This window comes from Myxine glutinosa, chromosome 4 (assembly GCF_964187855.1).
Source record: "Myxine glutinosa chromosome 4, kmMyxGlut1.1, whole genome shotgun sequence".
Classification (NCBI taxonomy): Eukaryota; Metazoa; Chordata; class Myxini; order Myxiniformes; family Myxinidae; genus Myxine; species Myxine glutinosa.
The window spans coordinates 62,483,395-62,503,289 of record NC_136264.1 but is presented as its reverse complement, the minus strand read 5'-3'; the positions used below and the strand labels follow the sequence as shown (position 1 = coordinate 62,503,289).

At 42.2% G+C, this 19,895-nt stretch overlaps 1 protein-coding gene across 1 annotated transcript in view; it reads right to left on the bottom strand.

Moving 5' to 3' along the window:
* The window catches only part of LOC137424693 (heterogeneous nuclear ribonucleoprotein H2-like), a 34,961-nt gene extending 31,678 nt beyond the window's left edge, over positions 1-3,283 (bottom strand). The window contains exon 1 of the mRNA XM_068112413.2: positions 3,230-3,283. The gene's annotated coding sequence lies outside the window, so the exon portion shown is untranslated. The remainder of the gene's footprint in view (positions 1-3,229) is intronic.
* Between the last annotated feature and the right edge of the window lie 16,612 nt (positions 3,284-19,895).

Here is a 19,895-nt window from a genome sequence, read left to right as displayed (position 1 = left end):
GTGGGAAATATTGGACTCCAGTTCTGTTCAAAACTAAAATCTGTCGATATATCTGTACTGGGATCACAGATCTGTATTTCTAGTTTTCATTCCCGGATGGTTCAAAATTCCAAACCAAATCCAGACTTGGAAAAAACAGAATTTCAGTACAAAACACAGAATTTGATCTGAGACTGATGAATACTTGCAATTATTGTCCCCCGTCGCACAGCGGAGCGAAAGGGGGACTATGGTTTTCCCCTCCGTCCGTATGTCCGTCCGTGCATGCGTAAGCGAAAGACCGCATTCGAATTTGGTGTGTGGGTGCAACCCACGTCAAAATCCAAGATGGCCACCGCCATGTATATGTCTGAACCTTGTGAGCGAAATATCTTGAAAAAAAAGCAAAGTACTAACTTCTAATCTGGTGTGTGGGTGTATCCCGGCATAAGGAAGAACGCTGTTTAAAATTGGGTTGGCCACGTCAAAATCCAAGATGGCCACCGCCATGTATGTCTGACCCTTGTGAGATGAATATCTTGAAAAATAAGCGAAGTACCAACTTCTAATTTGGTGTGTGGGTGTATCTCGGCATAAGGACGAACGCTATTGAAAATTGGGTTGCAAGGTCAAAATCCAAGATGGCCGCCTCCATGTATGTCTGAACCTTGTGAGCGAAATATCATATCATAGCATGTTTTCTGCGTCTTCCACTTTGTCAACTCATCACTTCACCGACGGGGGACCGAGGCATAACGCTTGTTAGGTAGGTGGGGGGGGGGGGGGGGGTGTGGTGTGTGGTGTGTGGTGTGTGTGTGACACAGACAAGTTTGTTTGTTTCAGAGTGCCAATGTCTTGTAAGGAGCTACAACACAAATCACACACACATGCGTACAAATACATGACAACTTCAGAAAATGGGACTCGACTTCAGACAAACAGTTTCTGACTGACATGTGGGGAATCAATCCAACTATAACTTCCCAAGGCACTATGGGTACCAGCAACGCCATCTTTGTGACGTTGCTTTTCTCTTTGGAATCAGTAGAGCAACTAAGGAAAAATGTCCCACACACCGCTCCCATGAGATGTAATCTCATAGGACTTATCCGTGCTCTATCCAAAAGTGAGGAAGGAGCAGATACTATTTTTTTTTTTTTAAGTCTCCGCAATGACTCGACCAGGATCACAAACATCGCAGATTCAAATCAGGCACACACGAGTACGATACGTCACAGAGTACGGCATTTGAATTACACTCGGTAGTGTAATGGTTGGAGGGTCCGCTCCGACTCCAGGTCAACAATTCGATCCCTGGACGAGTCCTACCAAAGATACATTTCTAATGGTACGTGCTGCTTCCTTGCTTAACGCTCAGCATTTAGTAGGATAGAGCACAGATAAACAACGCCGCGAAGGCAATGGCAAACCATCCAGTGCCAAGAAACTGCTTTGGCAGCACCGAGGCTCTGTAAGGAGTATACAGTATGTAAAAAGCTAAATCAAACCAATGGTATTTGAACTATGAAATCTGGAGTTTGGGGATGAAACTCTTTTGATGGGTCAATATTTTCATCAAATTCTAAGACAGTCACCTCGGGACCCTTGGACTTGTTGGCATGGAATGACAGCTACAAATGAATGGTGGATTACAGTTTACCTGGATGTTTTGGTGCTAAAAGCATCATTACTGACCACCTGAATTGTTTTATGATGGGGACCACATGATCTAATGAATTAGCTTCATGGTAGATTCCATAATAACTCAAATGGGTTCACAACGCTAACACATGTAACCTATGACGAGTAGGGAGATGCTATACATTGATCCAATGATTCCAAAACCCGTCCCTCCTCCCCAAAATGAGTTTGACCCAATGATTCAAAGCCCCGCACCTCCTCCCCAAAATGGGTTTCATCCAATGATTCAAAGCCCCGCACCTACTCCCCAAAATGGGTTTCATCCAATGATTCAAAGCCGCGCACTTACTCCCCAAAATGGGTTTCATCCAATGATTCAAAGCCCCGCACCTACTCCCCAAAATGGGTTTCATCCAATGATTCAAAGCCCCGCACCTACTCCCCAAAATGGGTTTCATCCAATGATTCAAAGCCCCGCACCTACTCCCCAAAATGGGTTTCATCCAATGATTCAAAGCCCCGCACCTACTCCCCAAAATGAGTTTCCAAGTCCTGCCCCACCTCTCTCACCCTTCTCAAAATGGGTTTGCTGCAAAGACTCCAATCCCTGCCCCAACTCCCCCTTCCCAAAATGAGTTTGATCCAATGATTCCAAGCCTCACCCATCCTCCCCAAAATGAGTTTCATCCGAATAATCCAAGCCCCACCGCTATTCTCCAAAATGAGTTTGATCCAATGATTCCAAGAACCACACCTACTCCCCAAAATGAATTTGCAAGCCCCGCCCCCTCCCCAAAATGGGTTTGATGCAATGATTCCAAGCCCCGCCCCCTCCCCAAAATGGGGTTGATGCAGATTCCAAGCCCCGCCCCCTCCCCAAAATGGGTTTGATGCAATGATTCCAAGCCCCGCCCCTCCCCAGAATGAGTTTGATCGAATAATCCAAGCCCCGCCCCCTTCCTGAAATGGGTTTGATGCAATGATTCCAAGCCCCGCCCCCTCCCCAAAATGGGTTTGATCCAATGATTCCAAGCCCCGCCCCTCCTCCCCCTTCCCAAAATGGGTCTTAACGAAGTCGTAAAGAAAGATTGATATAATTAAATATTACCGTTATTAGTCCTTGCAAATCATTAGAAGCGGCTACGGGCATCGTCAAAAAAACCCAATCTAAATAAGCGCAGCAGTTGTAAGGTTTGTCAAGGTAACACGAACAGGTTTGCGGATGTGGTAAATAAATGGGGATTAAAGCAAAACGCCAAAAGCTCTCATGTAGGCCTAACAAAACCGGAGGGCCAGAAAACCGAAGGCAGCCATATACAAGTTAAAAGGGGGATCAGGGGGCAGGCAAGAATAAGGGGGAACGAGGGCGGCGAATGGGAGGAAAGGCAACCCGATGACAAGAAAAATGAAATATATCGGCTCTCGGACTCCCGCCAAGGATTTAGCACGATGGAGGCCTAACTGCCTCACAGCTGAATAAACTGCCAAAGAAGCGATGACACTATTCATAATAACATGAAAATACGGAGAAATCTATGGGCTGAAGCTGCATCGTGTATGGAGCGAAAAAGAGACTTGAAATACGTGAATGAAATAACACTGAACTCACCACGCCGCCAGCAGCAACAACCGGAAACAGTAGTAACACTTCCGGGTCACGAATAGCTATTTTGCGCAAAATGTAAAAATAAAGCGTTTTCAAAATATATATTTTAACATATGTACATGCACCGATAAGCTAATACATACATTAATAATACAGTGATTATACTTAAACTAATAGGTGCGAGTTAAACCAAACTTCCCAGTACGGAAAGTACGTGACAATTAACGTTTCATAGTAATTCTTGGTGAAAAAAACAAGTAATATAAATGTCTTTTTGTTACGGACAATAAGCCTGTCCAGGAAAATGATTTCTCTTTGTAAAAAATCGTTTATTCAACATCACGGGGAAAGTGCGCAGAAAAGAGGCAGGTTTTGAGGGAAAGAATTCCAGAGAATGAGTATATGCGCAGAGAGAAAGAGGCATGTTTTGAGGGAAAGAATTTCAGAGAATGACTATCCACGATTCCACGCAGAGAGAAAGAGGAATGTTTTGAGGGAAAGAATTACAGAGAATGAGTATTTGTGCAGAGAGAAAGAGGAAGGTTTTGAGGGAAAGAATTAAAGAGAAAGAGTTTACGCGCCCAGAGAAAGAGGAATGTTTTGAGGGAAAGAATTTCAGAGAATGAGTATGTGCGCAGAGAGAAAGAGGAATGTTTTGAGGGAAAGAATTTCAGAGAATGACTATCCACGCAGAGAGAAAGAGGAATTTTTGAGGGAATGAATTACAGAGAATGAGTATCCACGCAGAGAGAAAGAGGAATGTTTTGAGGGAAAGAATTACAGAGAATGAGTATTTGTGCAGAGAGAAAGAGGAAGGTTTTGAGGGAAAGAATTACAGACAATGACTATCCACGCAGAGAGAAAGAGGAATGTTTTGAGGGAAAGAATTACAGAGAATGAGTATTTGTGCAGAGAGAAAGAGGAAGGTTTTGAGGGAAAGAATTAAAGAGAAAGAGTTTCCGCGCACAGAGAAAGAGGAATGTTTTGAGGGAAAGAATTTCAGAGAATGAGTATGTGCGCAGAGAGAAAGAGGAATGTTTTGAGGGAAAGAATTTCAGAGAATGACTATCCACGCAGAGAGAAAGAGGAATGTTTTGAGGGAAAGAATTACAGAGAATGAGTATTTGTGCAGAGAGAAAGAGGAATGTTTTGAGGGAAAGAATTTCAGAGAATGACTATCCACGCAGAGAGAAAGAGGAATGTTTTGAGGGAAAGAATTACAGAGAATGAGTATTTGTGCAGAGAGAAAGAGGAAGGTTTTGAGGGAAAGAATTAAAGAGAAAGAGTTTACGCGCACAGAGAAAGAGGAATGTTTTGAGGGAAAGAATTTCAGAGAATGAGTATGTGCGCAGAGAGAAAGAGGAATGTTTTGAGGGAAAGAATTTCAGAGAATGACTATCCACGCAGAGAGAAAGAGGAATTTTTGAGGGAATGAATTACAGAGAATGAGTATCCACGCAGAGAGAAAGAGGAATGTTTTGAGGGAAAGAATTACAGAGATGAATATGTGCGCAGAGAGAAAGAGGAATGTTTTGAGGGAAAGAATTTCAGAGAATGACTATCCACGCAGAGAGAAAGAGGAATGTTTTGAGGGAAAGAATTTCAGAGAATGAGTTTACGCACAGAGAGAAAGAGGAAGGTTTTGAGGGAAAGAATTACAGAGAATGAGTTAACGTGCACAGAGAAAGAGGAATGTTTTGAGGGAAAGAATTTCAGAGAATGAGTATATGCGCAGAGAGAAAGAGGAATTTTTGAGGGAAAGAATTACAGAGAATGAGTTAATGCACAGAGAGAAAGAGGAATGTTTTGAGGGAAAGAATTAAAGAGAAAGAGTTGACGGGCAGAGAGAAAGAGGAATGTTTTGAGGGAAAGAATTACAGAGAATGAGTATTTGTGCAGAGAGAAAGAGGAATGTTTTGAGGGAAAGAATTTCAGAGAATGAGTATACGCGCAGAGAGAAAGAGGAAGGTTTTGAGGGAAAGAATTACAGACAATGAATTTACGCGCAGAGAGAAAGAGGAACGTTTTGAGGGAAAGAATTTCAGAGAATGAGTTTACGTCCAGAGAGAAAGAGGAATTTTTGAGGGAAAGAATTCCAGAGAATGAGTATCCACGCAGAGAGAAAGAGGAATGTTTTGAGGGAAAGAATTACAGAGATGAGTATGTGCGCAGAGAGAAAGAGGAATGTTTTGAGGGAAAGAATTTCAGAGAATGACTATCCACGCAGAGAGAAAGAGGAATTTTTGAGGGAAAGAATTACAGAGAATGAGTTTACGCGCAGAGAGAAAGAGGAAGGTTTTGAGGGAAAGAATTACAGAGAATGAGTTAACGTGCACAGAGAAAGAGGAATGTTTTGAGGGAAAGAATTACAGAGAATGAGTATTTGTGCAGAGAGAAAGAGGAATGTTTTGAGGGAAAGAATTTCAGAGAATGAGTATACGCGCAGAGAGAAAGAGGAAGGTTTTGAGGGAAAGAATTACAGAGAATGAATTTAGGCGCAGAGAGAAAGAGGAAGGTTTTGAGGGAAAGAATTACAGAGAATGAGTTTACGTCCAGAGAGAAAGAGGCACGTTTTGAGGGAAAGAATTACAGAGAATGGGTTTACGCGCAGAGAGAAAGAGGAATGTTTTGAGGGAAAGAATTACAGAGAATGAGTTAACGTGCACAGAGAAAGAGGAATGTTTTGAGGGAAAGAATTAAAGAGAAAGAGTTGACGGGCAGAGAGAAAGGGGAAGCACAAACAGTTTAAACAAAGAACGTAATTCTGGTGATTCTGGATTCTCCTCAAAATCACCAAACATTTTGGAGCAGGGAAGGAAAATTGTGAATGCTGAGGCCAAAAGTATCACGGACACTTGTTTACCCTAATCGTAGGATCCTTTGGTTGTCATTTCTTTCTTAACTAGATGGTATTCAATACAGTAGTCAGTATTCATAGAATACTTACCCTGCGCAGTCAACTTGGTGCGAGCCAACTCTTCCGTTTTTTCAGGTTTTGACTTGCAAAATCGAAAGTTTTTCAAGTATATTGGTCGGTTGCGTTTGTGGTTCTGTCTGTCTGTCTGTCTGTTTGTCTGTTTGTCACCGGCCTACAGGTCACCATTCAAACCGATCGTCACGAAACTTCTCCAAGTTGTCCAGGACGTCCCAATTGAGAAGCCTATTGATTTTGAGGTCAAAGGTCAAAGATCACCTGGAGGTCAAATTTCTAAAATCGCCATTTTAAATCCGATTGACTTGAAAATTGAACAGCATTTGTATATCGAGTCACTAAATCAGGAAATGAAGTATTTTTGAGGTCAAAAGGTCAAAGGTCAACTCAAGGTCAAATTTTAAAAATCATCAAATTTCATCTGAAAATCCGTCAATTTTCAACCGATTGACTTGAAAATTGAACAGCAGCTGCATATCGAGTCACTAAATTGGGAAACATACTATTTTTGAGGTCAAAAGGTCAAAGGTCAACTCAAGGTCAAACTTCCACAATCATCACTTTACATCTGAAAAAACTGTCAATTTTCATTTGATCGACTTAGAAATTGAACAGGATTTGCAAATTGTGTCACTAAATAGGAAAACCAACTATTTCTGAGGTCAAAATGTCAAAGGTCAACTCAAGGTCAAATTTTAAAAATCATCAATTTTCATCTGAAAAGCTGTCAATTTTCAACCGATCGACTTGGAAATTGAACAGCATTTGCAAATTGTGTCACTAAATAGGAAAACCAACTATTTTTGAGGTCAAAAGGTCAAAGGTCAACCCAAGGTCAAACTTCTAAAATCATCATTTTTCATCTGAAAAATCGTCACTTTTCATCCTGTTGACCCGAGCTTTGATCAAGATCGTAAATCTTCATGAAATGGACAATTTGCTGTATCAATGGAAACTTTTTGGTGGGTGGGGGGGTGGCAGATTTTGCAAGTATTGTGTGCTCCGCATGACGTCTTGTTTGTCTGTTTGTCACCGGCCTACAGGTCACAATTCGAAACCCACCATCACGAAACTTCATTAAGTTATATAGGTCGTCCCAATTGAGAAGCCTATTGTTTTTGGGGGCAAAAGGTCAAAAGGTCAACATAGGCCAAAGGTCACCAACTTTGCCAAAATTCTAAAATCCTCAATTTTCATCCGAATGACTTGCAATTTGAAGAGGACTTGCATATCTGGTCACTGAATTCAACCACCAAGTATATTTGAGGTCAGCATTGGCCAAAAGGTCAACATAGGCCGAATTTCTAAAGTCCTCAATTTTCATCCGATTGACTTGAAATTTGAAGAGAACTTGCATATCTGGTCACTGAATTCAACCACCAAGTATTTTTGAGGTCAACCTTGGCCAAAAGGTCAACACAGGCAGAATTTCTAAAATCACCAATTTTCATTTGATTGACTTGAAATTCTAAGAGGATTTACATATATGGTCACTGAATTCAACCACCAACTATTTTTGAGGTCAACATAGGCCAAAAGGTCAACATAGGCCAAGGTTTTTAAAACCCTCAATTTTCATCCGATTGACTTGAAAATTTAACAGCATTTACACATTGAGTCACTAAATAGGGAAACTAAATAATTTTGAGGTCAACTCAAGGTCAACCTTACAAAATCATCATTTTCACCTGAAAAATCGTCACTTTTCTTCCTGTTGACCTGAGCTTTGATCAAGATTGTCAGTTTTAATCTTGATGAAATGGACAATTTGCTGTATCAATGGAATTTTTTTTGCTGGGGGTGGGGGGCGGATTTTGCAAGTATCGTGCTCCGCATGATGTCTTCTTGTTTTTCTTTGATCCAATATGGCTGCCAGAACACGTGGGCAATGACATCATAAATTTATATTCTGTAATATAATTGTTGCATGGATCACGCTCAAGAAACTTCAAACCGATCAGACTAAGCGTTGTCCCTGTCGAATTATGATATCATAATTACAGAACCAATGAAGTCATCGTAACAGCACATATCCCCCCCATATGGAGTTCTTTACAATAAGAAACATTTCAATTTTTTTCATGGAGCCGTTTTCGAGATAAAAAGGTGCAACTTTTTTCGGTTTTTCCAAGATGGCGTCCGTACCACGTGAGCTAAGACGTCATAACTATGAATAAAAACATTCTACAGGCGGAGGCGCTCCTATGGTAAAATTTCGTGTCAATTGGACCAACGGTTGCCGAGAAAGTGATTTTTTAAAATGCAGACACGCCACATGTACGCAATCACCGAATGCTTAACCTCGTTTTCGCTTCGCGAGCGCAGGATATCAACGCTTATTAATTCCCTTTATAGAATGCGAATGATTGGGTGATTCGTTCGATTGAATGATTGATTGATTACTGTTGTGCGCATGTTATTATCTTGATTATGTTATTATTATCTATTATCTTGATATCTTGTAAGTAGTTTGCGAAAGCTTTGAGCGGAAGATGTGACAAGCTTCTAAGCAGACTTCCCAGACGAGCAAAACAACAACATGGTCCAATCTGATGAGGGTCTCTGACGTTTTTGTGGAAGTCGATCGACTGGTTTTTCCATCACAGAACTCATCGTATTAAATAGATCACATGCGACGTGAACAGATCTGCAAAAAAAAAACATGAACGACGTCAATCTGCAGCAATCCCAAATAACTAGCAGGAACCCGTGGGATTTCACGTAATGTAAAATGTGACCACGTCCTCAACCTTTCCCCCCACCCCCTACTCCCTCTCCACACTCCCCAACCCCCACTACATCTCCACCCTCCCCAACCCCAAGTCCTCACCCTCCACCTCCTAACCCCAAGGCATCAATCCCCTCCACACTCCAAGCCTTGGACTCCACCCCCTCACCCTCACAACAGCTCCTCAAACCCCTCCGTCCCCCACCCACACCCCACCCCACAACCCGTCCTGCACCAAAAATCCCTCAACCTCCCCTACTAACTCTATCCCATCTTGGCCACCCCTCTTTAGCTTAGCAACTTGCCAACCTCTGCTGGGTAGTGCATTTCACAGCGAAGACTCGACCATGAGCACCAAGGAGCTTTCCAAAGACCTCTGGGATAACGTTGTGGAAAGGCACGGATCAGGGGATCGGTATAAAAATATTTCAAAGGCCTTAAATATCCCTTAGAGCAGAAGCAAGAGAATTATTAAGAAGTGGAAGGCGTATGGTACCCCCAAGACCCTGCCTTCATCAGGCCGTTCCTCCAAACTGGATGACCAAGCAATGAGGAGACTAATCAGAGAGGCCACAAAAAGGCCAATGGCAACTTTGAAAGAGCTACAGGCCTTTATGGCAAAGACTGGTCACTGTGTGCATGTGATAATAATATCCAAATCATTCCACAAGTCCGGCCTGTACGATAGAGTGGCAAAAAGGAAGTGTTGAAGAGGTAGATTTCTGGAGATGTTAAGGTTCGAAGACATCGACTGCACTTTGTTTAAGACATTTATTCAGTTATTGCGGAGAAAACCCGACTCGATACAGGACAAATTTACATATCACAAATACACAGCAGTACAACTGTTGAGTAGAGTTGACTGAAAATTCTCTTGCAGAGTTCCCTTCTTATAAGAGCAAAATCCTTTGATGTTCCCAGGGAGGGGCCGAAGGGCATGGAGGGGTTCCCAGAGGTAAGACCACTGATCTCTATAATAACTGGATGGGTGGACTAATGGTGATTGGCCTATTCTCGTTGAGGCAACAGGAAGTGACCTGGCGCCATCTTGACCCAAAACAATCGTTCATTCGACTTGTTGCGTGCTTGCGGACCTGGTGAATGCTGCCATAAAAGCTAGATATTTATAGTAATTTTGGATTGCAAATCAACTCTTTTAAGGATTTTATCGTGACAAGCGACAGGATGCCTGCGTGCGTTTCGTTTGGTTGTACAAACCGCGATGAGCGCAACAAAAGAGAGAAAGGAGCGACTTTCCATCAGTAAGTTTTAAATTTTTTCTTCATGACTTTGATTTTCAATGTCTGTCGGGCCTTGTCGTCAGGCTCACGTAGCCCTAGCGGACCGCATATTGTGAATTGTCATTGATGAAATATTAACCTGCACAGTGACATTCTCACAGTGAAAAAGGGGACCGAAAAACAACAACAACCACGGTTCCCGAAAAAGGCCAACCCCCGCTTTGCGGGGAAAAATGGCCTCTAAAGGTGGTTTTACAGTGACATTGCCCGGGTCTGCTAGTTCGCTAGGACTAAGTTGACCAGCAATTGTACAATTTATGCACTAAAATGTAATTGTTGACTGTTTATTCATTTGTGGAATGACTCGTTGACAGTGATCTCAATGTATCAGCGTACAGAGGCACATATTAGAGCAGGAAATATTTAATTGCATGGGTTTATCCCTGGTCTGTTCTAACTTGTTATAACAGATCTTCAACTCGCAGAACTGCTGTTGATAATCAGGCAAAGAACAAAATAATTTTGGCCTAGCAGCAAACAAAAATACAGACTATAATTTCAAATTTTACTTTTATTTTTATGTCAACCGACAAGTATTGTTTATAGTAAATTTTGTTCTCCCTGTGTGGGAATTCCCATTTTCATTTTATCATGACCGACTATTGTTATATTTCATGACAACATCTGTCAACCAATGCAAGGATGACGTTAACGGAATGTATTTGGCATGCAGGTTCCCACACTGTGATCCAGAAAGGCTACGGAGGTGGGTGTTGAACACAAAGAGGGACAAGTGGCTACCTAATTCAAGATCACGTCTCTGTTCCGACCATTTCACAGACGACAGTTTTGACAGGACTGGTCGAACAGTTCGTCTGAGGCCAAATGCAGTTCCCACCATTTTTGGATTTCCTGACCACCTTCAGAAGGTAAATGCAAATGTCATGATCTCATGAGTACATTTTCAACAACAAATTAAGTTTCATGTCTTTTGTCATTTGATGTTAGCTGATGTAATTGCTATCGATTTCACTGCATTACACAAGACGACGTGAATTCAGCAGTCTCAGGATGCCTTCTTGAGACGATTCCAACGCAATCAGCCTTGTGTTTCTATGTCAATTAGTTCCTGAGATATTACGCAAAATGTGATTCTAAGGTTTTTTGAGATCCTGATCTCGTACAGCTCGTATTATAAAGCACCAGAGCATTTGTAAAGTTGTTCTGGATTGATATATACTGGAATATAATTATTTTTAATATTTAATTTCCAGAAAGCTACAACTCGCAGACAAACCAAAGTCAGGAACGACTGCACCACTGAACCAGGCTCCAGCACAGAGTCCACTCAACCTGATCCAACATCTGAGTCCATGTGCCACCAAGACCACTCCTATGCCACGATGGCATCTCCAAGAAAATTGAAACACAAATTGGATGACGCCAGTGCTCAGCTGCAATAAGAAACTAAAACTTGAAAAGCAGAAAACAAGGCGTTTGTTGCAAAAAGTGAATGATATGAGTGTGGTTGTGACATCTTTGCGTGATAAGAACTTGATCACCACAAATTGTGCGGAAATGTTGGAGACAACATTCAGTGGTATTCCAAAAGAAGTCATGAAGAGAATTCTGAGCAATACGAATAAATCTGCATCCTATCCAGAGGAACTAAGATCATTTGCTATGACTCTTCAGTTTTACTCCAGTAAAGCATATGACTATGTGAGAGAGTCTTTTGATTTGGCCTTGCCACATCCACGTCAAATTAGGTCATGGTACAAGGGCATCGAAGGAGATCCAGGTTTCACCAAGGCTGCATTTAATGCCCTACAAATGCGCACCAAAGACTACGCAAGCCAAGGGAAGGAGGTTGTGTGTGCCATCATGTTTGATGAGATTGCAATTCGCAAGCATGTTGAATTCGCCAATGGAAGATACCATGGATATGTCGACATCGGTAGTGGGAAATTTGATGATTCTACACCGGTGGCAAGAGATGCTCTGGTGTTCATGGCCGTATCGGTGAATGAATCTTGGAAAATACCCTTGGGATATTTCCTCATAGTTGCCATGAATGGCGAGCACCGCGCTAATGTTGTCACGGAATGCTTTCACCGTCTCCATGAGGCAGGTGTTCGAGCCGTCTCGCTTACATGTGATGGACCTTCTTGTCACCTGGCCATGATGCGTTGTTTGGGTGCAAAAATGGATGTCACTGCATTGGATCCATCTTTCGCCCATCCAGCTGATCCATCCCAAAGAGTGCATGTGATTCTGGATGCCTGCCACATGTTGAAGCTGTTGCGGAATGCATTGGCAGACGGTGGACTTTTCCAGACCAGTGATTGCAGGACTGTAAGGTGGCAGTACATTGAAGAGTTGAACGCTCTCCAAAAATCCGAAGGACTTCGTCTTGGAAATAAACTGAGGAGTGCTCACATACAGTGGAAGAAGCAGAAGATGAAGGTAAATCTCGCTGCGCAAGTTTTCAGTGCCAGTGTTGCTGATGCATTGCAATACTGCAATGAGGGTCTCCAACTGCCACAGTTCAAGGGATGTGAAACGACAGTGGAATTTATCAGGCACATCGACAGTGCCTTTGATGTGTTGAACAGCAGAAATCCCCTTGGGAAAGGCTTCAAAGCACCTATGAGGAAAACCAACAAAGACAGATGGTGGAAAATAATGGAAGGAGCCAAAAAATTCCTCCTCAGTCTGAAAGATAGATCAGGCTCTCCGATGCATCTCGGTCCTCGGAAGACAGGGTTCATTGGTTTTATTGTTAGCATGGAGAGCACAATCAACTTGTTCTCTGAACTTGTTGATTCACCAAATGCCCCTCTGACATATCTCCTGACATACAAATTCAGTCAGGATCACATCGAACTATTCTTTGCAGCTGTACGGGCACGAGGTGGCTTCAACAACAATCCCACAGCGAGACAGTTCAAGGCGGCGTATAAGCGCCTTCTGGTCCGACATGCAGTCAAGAACGGAACAGGAAATTGTGCAATCTTGGACAGAACTGATGTTCTCCACATTGACAACATATCGCAATCCACAGTTAACGTGGCAAGAAAATATGACCTGCTCATCAGAGATCCCACTGCAGATGAACATGATTATGCAAATACACCGAATTTTGAGGAGGTGTCAGAGTACAAAGAAGCTGCTGTCAACTACATTGCTGGTTTTGTGGTGCGCATGATGCGGAAAAGAACAAGTTGCATGCAGTGCACGAAAGCATTGGGTGCTATCAATGGAGAGAGCCACCAGTTTGTGGCCATGAAGGACCGTGGAGGCCTGGAGAAGGCATCCTCAAGCATCGTCTCCGTATGCATGGAAACTGAGAAATGTTTTCAACGTATGATGAAAATATCGGATGGAAAACTTCCACAAGGTCAAGGAATCTGTTCCGCAGTGGCAAGGAGTGTACTAAAAAACTCATCTGCAATGAATCTTTTTCCTGATCTCCATTCGCACCAGTTCGATACAGCAGTGGAAGACAACCACATCCACAAGCTGGTGACCATGGCTTCATCCTGCTACAGCAAAATAAAGCTTTTCCACATGGGAAAAGAACACACAGAAATTATTACTGGTGATAAAGTGCGAAAGCAAATGTCAAGATTAGTGCTGTTCAAGCATCAGTGAATTGAATCTAGTTGTGTGTTTTGTGCACTGATCTCTATAATAACTATAGAGATCAGTGGTTTGCGTCCATGTAGTGTTCATCATTGTGAACTTCAGTATTTTGTGGAACATTAATGTCCACAAGTCCTGTTTATATACTGTCAAATGTGACATGGATGTTGTATATGTTTGTTATTACTTACCTAGTTAATATCGTGACATCATTTTTGCACATGTAATTTTTATTTGCACAAATATTTGGGTTTGTTATTATTGTTTCAGTGAAAGTTGCATCTTGCCAAATTTATTAATAATTCCTATACATGTGTTTTGTAATTACTTTGTTTCATTTTGTAATTGTTGGAATCTCGCTCTTGATGTATTGGTACTATATCTACAAGACAAATTCTTTTGCACAATAAATCATACAATAAATTTGTTATAAATAATAATTAAGTTTTGTTGCTGCATTTTCCAAGATTGTTCAAAAGTATGTTAAAATGCTTGTTTGAATGGCGTTTTAAGCTGAACTTAACCTTGTAATTCACTTCGGATACACTGAATAACAACATCTTCTCAATCCATGTATACATCATTATGATAAATTTTCAGATATCTGACGCTGAATAGAAACCAAAATGCACCTCCTCATTTAACTGAAACTTAGACAATTATTAATGAGGATAACCTGGAGTTGGCAAGAACAAACAACCTATAGTAACCATAACTATTATACACTATATACACCATATGAAGTAGGTGCAATTTATGTTTTAATATAGCACTGGTTCTCTTATGAAACACGTATTTGAATGCGTTGCTAATGAACATCCGCAAAGTGAGTTGGACAGTTCTCACTAAAAGCCTAAAATTTATCCTTCCAAAGCGTTTTGATATTCAAGTATGATTCAAGCGCTATATAAAACATCATATTATATATCTTTTATGTTTATTATAATAATAGTTATTGTCATTTGCGTGCAGTGTTTGGTGACGGTCATCGTATAGTTTGTACAAGGCATCGCTCTTTTTGGGGGTTCCAAGATGGCGGCGGTTTTGCATCATCCAATGAGGCGTCTCCGCCCATCCAGTTATTATAGAGATCAGTGGGTAAGACTCACTGGCGTCTCATGAAGCTGTTTCTCAACATGAAGCCACCAATATGCTTGCAGGAGTCGCACTAATCACTGAAGGTCAAGAAAGGTCACTGTTTAAGCCGGAGGGAGACGTCTTCTGAGGCATTCACATCTGGTCAATCTCAGATAAAGAGCTGAGTCTACACTTTCCAACAAGGCTGGCATCCGCACCAGGTCAAAGGTCGTCACACAAGCTCTTCTCCAGATCAGTTAAAACGAGCTCCACTCTCCAACTCGCTTCCAACACAAAGAATACCCATGTTCCACAATGTCAAATGCAGTTTCTTTGGCATTTCATATTTCTAAAGATTCTAGCACCTTAATGTCTCTGTTGTCTCTTATGTCTCTTTTAATGTCTCTCTTAATGTCACCTTAACATCCATGTCTCTGTTGCGACTTCATGCTGAGCCAAACGCTTCAAGAAAGCAATTTGGCTGCGAGTCAATCACTAGCAAGGACATTATTAATCTTTCAATCATAAGGAAGTCCTGAAGGATTTCAACAGAAGCCATTAATCACAAAAGCCCACTTTGAGTCCCGTTTGAGGTATACAAAAAAAACACACTCCGGAGATTCTGAAGTCATGTGGTGAAAAGTTTTGTGGTCTGACAAAACCAAGCTGAAACTTTTTGCCCTAAATGCAAAATGTTACGTTTGGCACAAACCCAATACAGCACATCACCCAAAGAACACCACCCCTACTGTGAAGCATGGTGGTGGCAACATCATGTAATGGGGATGCTTATCAGCAGGGCTTGGGGCATTTGTCAGGATAGGAGGGAAAATGGATGGAGCAAAATACAGAAAAATCCTAGAGGAAAACCTGCTGCCCTTTGCAAGAAAGCTGAAATTGGGACGGAAGTTCAACTTTCAGTATGACAATGACCTGAGGGCACACAGCCAAAGTACACTGGAGTGGCTAAAGAACAAAAAGATAAATGCCCTTGAGTGTCCCAGTCAGAGCCCCGACCTAAATCTAATCGAAAAATCTGTGGCATGACTTGAAGATTGCTGTCCATCAACGCTCCCCACGCAACTTCACTGAGATTGAACAGTTTTGTACAGAAGAATTGGCTAATATTGCCCAATCAAGGTGTGAAAGTTGGTAGAGGCCCATCCCAAACAGACTCACAGCTGTAATTGCTGTCAAAGGTGCTTCCACCAAGTATTAACTCAGGGGGTGCACACTTATCCAACCAAGATATCCAGTTTTGCGTTTTTAATTAATTTTCTGAAATTTGTGGGATTTGGGGCTTCACTTGGGCGTTGTGGGTTACGATGTGTAAATAAAGATGGAAAAAGTCTGATTTAATGCAATTAAATTCCAGGCTATAAGCAACAAAAGGTGAAAATGTGAAAGTGGGTGCAGACTTTCTATAGACACTGTATACACATACTCATACTCACATTTGGTGTCTGCCTTGCAGGCACGTAAGACATCGGCCATTTTAAAGCTTGTATTGGTGTGTTGGTGTGAAATTTCTGAGGATATCTCAAAGAGTCAATAGCTCTATGGGCTGTCGCCGCGTAAGTGATGAGTTCCTTGGGTTTGAGTCCCGGGTTGTCAGAAATTTTTCACACTAGCCCCACGCAGGAATTTATTCCTGTTTGTTAAAAAAAAAACCATTTGAGCAAGTAAGATGTATTTGGATGTTAAAAATATGATGGGCAAAGTTCATGATCAGGAAAGGCGGCCTAAGCCGTGTGAAGCACCATGAGGGTAGGGGTAGTAAACTGAGCACAACTCTCTCAAAGGTGGATGAGTTGGTCAGGTGACAAGGACAAGCCGATTAGATTTTGGTTCAGGTCTGGATCCAGATCCATCCTATCAGTGGGATAAAAACTGTAAACTGTTCAGCCTGGCGGAGGTACACATTCTATCGAGGGCTCTTCCAGTATTCCAGGATGCAATATATTGTTGCAGTTTTGCCATAAAGGCAAACCCCCTATAGTTAATTGCACGACAACATGTAGCCTGCAGTAGTTAGTTATTTCTTATTGAATGTAAAGATTAGCCCATCCCCTTTGTGTAATAATCAAGACCAAATATGCGTTGAGAGTAGGCAGGATTTCAAACCTTCGTGTGGTTAAGGGAAGCCATTACTAATGAGCAGGAAGACGTGGCCAAAGGAACAGGCCCACATGACCAAGGACAGATCGGGAACACCACCAGCAAGCGACTGAGGGGGTGTGGAACCTCCCCGAATGAAAGGGAGAAGGAAAACTGAAACATTCCCGGGAGAAGGAAGGATTGAAGGCCAGCATGTGACAAACCTCAGCCAATGGGAGGCTGTGGAACATTTTGAAGGCGTGGGCGGATGTGATAAAACCCCCGCCCATCGCATTTTGATGCTCTTGCTTTTGGGCTCCGCCGATAACACATCTCTCTTGCTTTTAGCTCCACCAGACGGCACTGCTCTTGCCTTTGTGCTCTTGCCCGGACCTTTTGCCTTTGTCCTTCGCCAACACTCCTCTCTTGCTTTTTGTGTCGACACCCGACACCCATCGCTCTTCGCCGATCTCTCGCTCTGATCCGGCTGACCTGCAAGCGTTGGCTTCTCCCGCGACTCACCTGAAGCTTGTCTACCTGCGCTGAAGCTCATCTGCCTGCGTTGGAGTTCGTCGTCCAGATACCTCATCCAGGCTGCACATCCGGATCGAGGATCGAACTGCGCACGCCATGTGGCCACTTGCGAGGCAATCCCAGCACGTACATCGATCGGTATGAGAATAACCCGTGTGTCATTCTGTGTGTGTGAGTGTGTGAAGGCGCCTGTGGGGTTTATGATAGGTAAGGAATTGATAAGCTCACATCTTCGTCTCTTTTTCTCTGTGCCTTCAAAATAAAAGGCTGTACATTTTGTGTTACTTCAAACCTGTTCGGATACGTCTTTTCTCCATTGGCCTAGCATCATCCGAGACCGAATTTGGCTTGAATCGGGTCCGTAAATCACGTGAGGTAAATCCGCTTTCCACACTGTGCAAATCCGCTCAGTACTCAATAAAGTGTGGAAGCGAGGGTTCGATCCCTGGTTTCTTCGGTCGTGTGTCTTGAAGGTATTTGGGAATATTTGACCAGCAAACTCTTTGTCATGTGGCTGGGAAGTTGGCAACCGGAATTGCTTAGCAATCTGTCAATCACGAGTTTAGTTGGTCGTGGTCGGCGGCCTCAGTGGAACCAGAGTTCGTGGGGAAATGGGGCATAAACCCCCCCTTAGTACGTCGACGAACCCGGGTTCCGCAACAATATATCTCACACATTGTAGTTCTAGGAACCAAGTTCGCCTTAAACCTGCATTCCATATTTGCCTTCATAACAGCTTCATGGAGATGCTGAAACTGGGGATCAGAGATTTCTACAGGATCACTTCTTTGATAGAAGCTATACAGGCACAATTAAACCTTTAATATTGGAAAAGTCATCCTTAATTATGACATGGAGTTACGTGAAAGTTTCATTCAAGAAATCAACATTCTTTTTTGTTATCTCAGTTCATCTTTCCTACTCCTGAGATGCACCTAAAGATTCACTCAAGAAAGAAAAGCTACAAGGATCCTTATCAGACCCCACAACTATGTCGTCATTGCAATCACCCAAGCACTGACACTTCATCTGTATCATTTATCAATAAATTGTTTTCATTGCATCTGCACAGAGACAAATTTCCCATCACTATTGCCTCCTAGTTTTAATATCCTCTTCATCATGTGTCATTACAATGGCGGGCAAGGAACAGTTGATGCTCGACATCCGACACTGCTCATTCTCACCAAGTACACGGCATCTGTCATCACAAACAAGAGTACACCTTCCGGCATTTTCATTCCCTTCAACATGAGCAAGTGGAAGAGTCATGTTCACAACACCACTTTTCTCACCTTACAAAAGATTAATTATTGAGGTGCTTTGAGGTATTACATGTTTGTACTAAAATCACTTTACTGCCTTTGCCCTCGTTTTTGACTCTTAGAAAAGAGTTTCAGATGTTTTCTTGACTCGGTTCCCAGAATCTGCACCTCATCACAAACCATTTGTTCAGGAGGTTGTAGCCTCCCACATCTCCCACATGACTGGATGTTTCACCTCATCAACACCATTAGCTGTATCCTGTTATTCCTTGGCATAGTCCTTTGGACTGTAGGTGCCCCATTTAAATATTATTCGCATACAGTCACAGAACGAGCTGACCCGACTGCTGCAGTGTACGTCCTCTTATTAGGACAATACTGTCTAGTCTAGTGTGTCCACATGCACCTCATCCATATTAAATGAAGGTATCAGTGGCCGCAAAAATCCTGTATTCCTGATCAGCTAATTTGAAATCAAGAGAGATATCCAAATGTTTCGCATCATCATGAACACTACAAAACAAACTTTCAAGGATTTCTCTTCACAGTGGTTGTACCCCCCCCCTTGCCCCCCCCCCCAACACAAGTTGGGGGCCAAATCTTTCCCGCAGCCTGGATTTGTCAGGGCAGCGCAGTCATGGTCAGAGTGCCGAATGCTATTAGCCAATTGATTAAGAAATTAATTATTTTACGATTATCATTTATTTATTTCAATTATTCATCACTTATTTATTTTCTCTCATCTGGGCAATATCTCAGGCACCTTTTGAGCTGGAAAGCTGATAGTTGGACACAACAATGATCAAGTGATCTGGCTAAAAAGGATATTTTTGATTTATTGATTAATCAATTAAGTTATTTATTGATTAGGCAATTCCTCATTAAATGTTTGATTAATTATTTAATTACTTTTCAAAAAGTTACAGCTTTGGATGAAACACTTGTGGTCTAGGTATGCTATTCTCCAAATGATTCAGAAATTATTTTACAATTATTATTTATTTATTTAATTACGCAATTAATCAAACAATTATTGTACATCTCTCCCTCCCAATACCGTCTCTATGTGCTGCAGGGTGGCATTGCCGGTTGCCAAAGGTGCCCTGGCAATGTCGCGCGCTGGAGGATGTTACTTATTTGGCGTAGACAC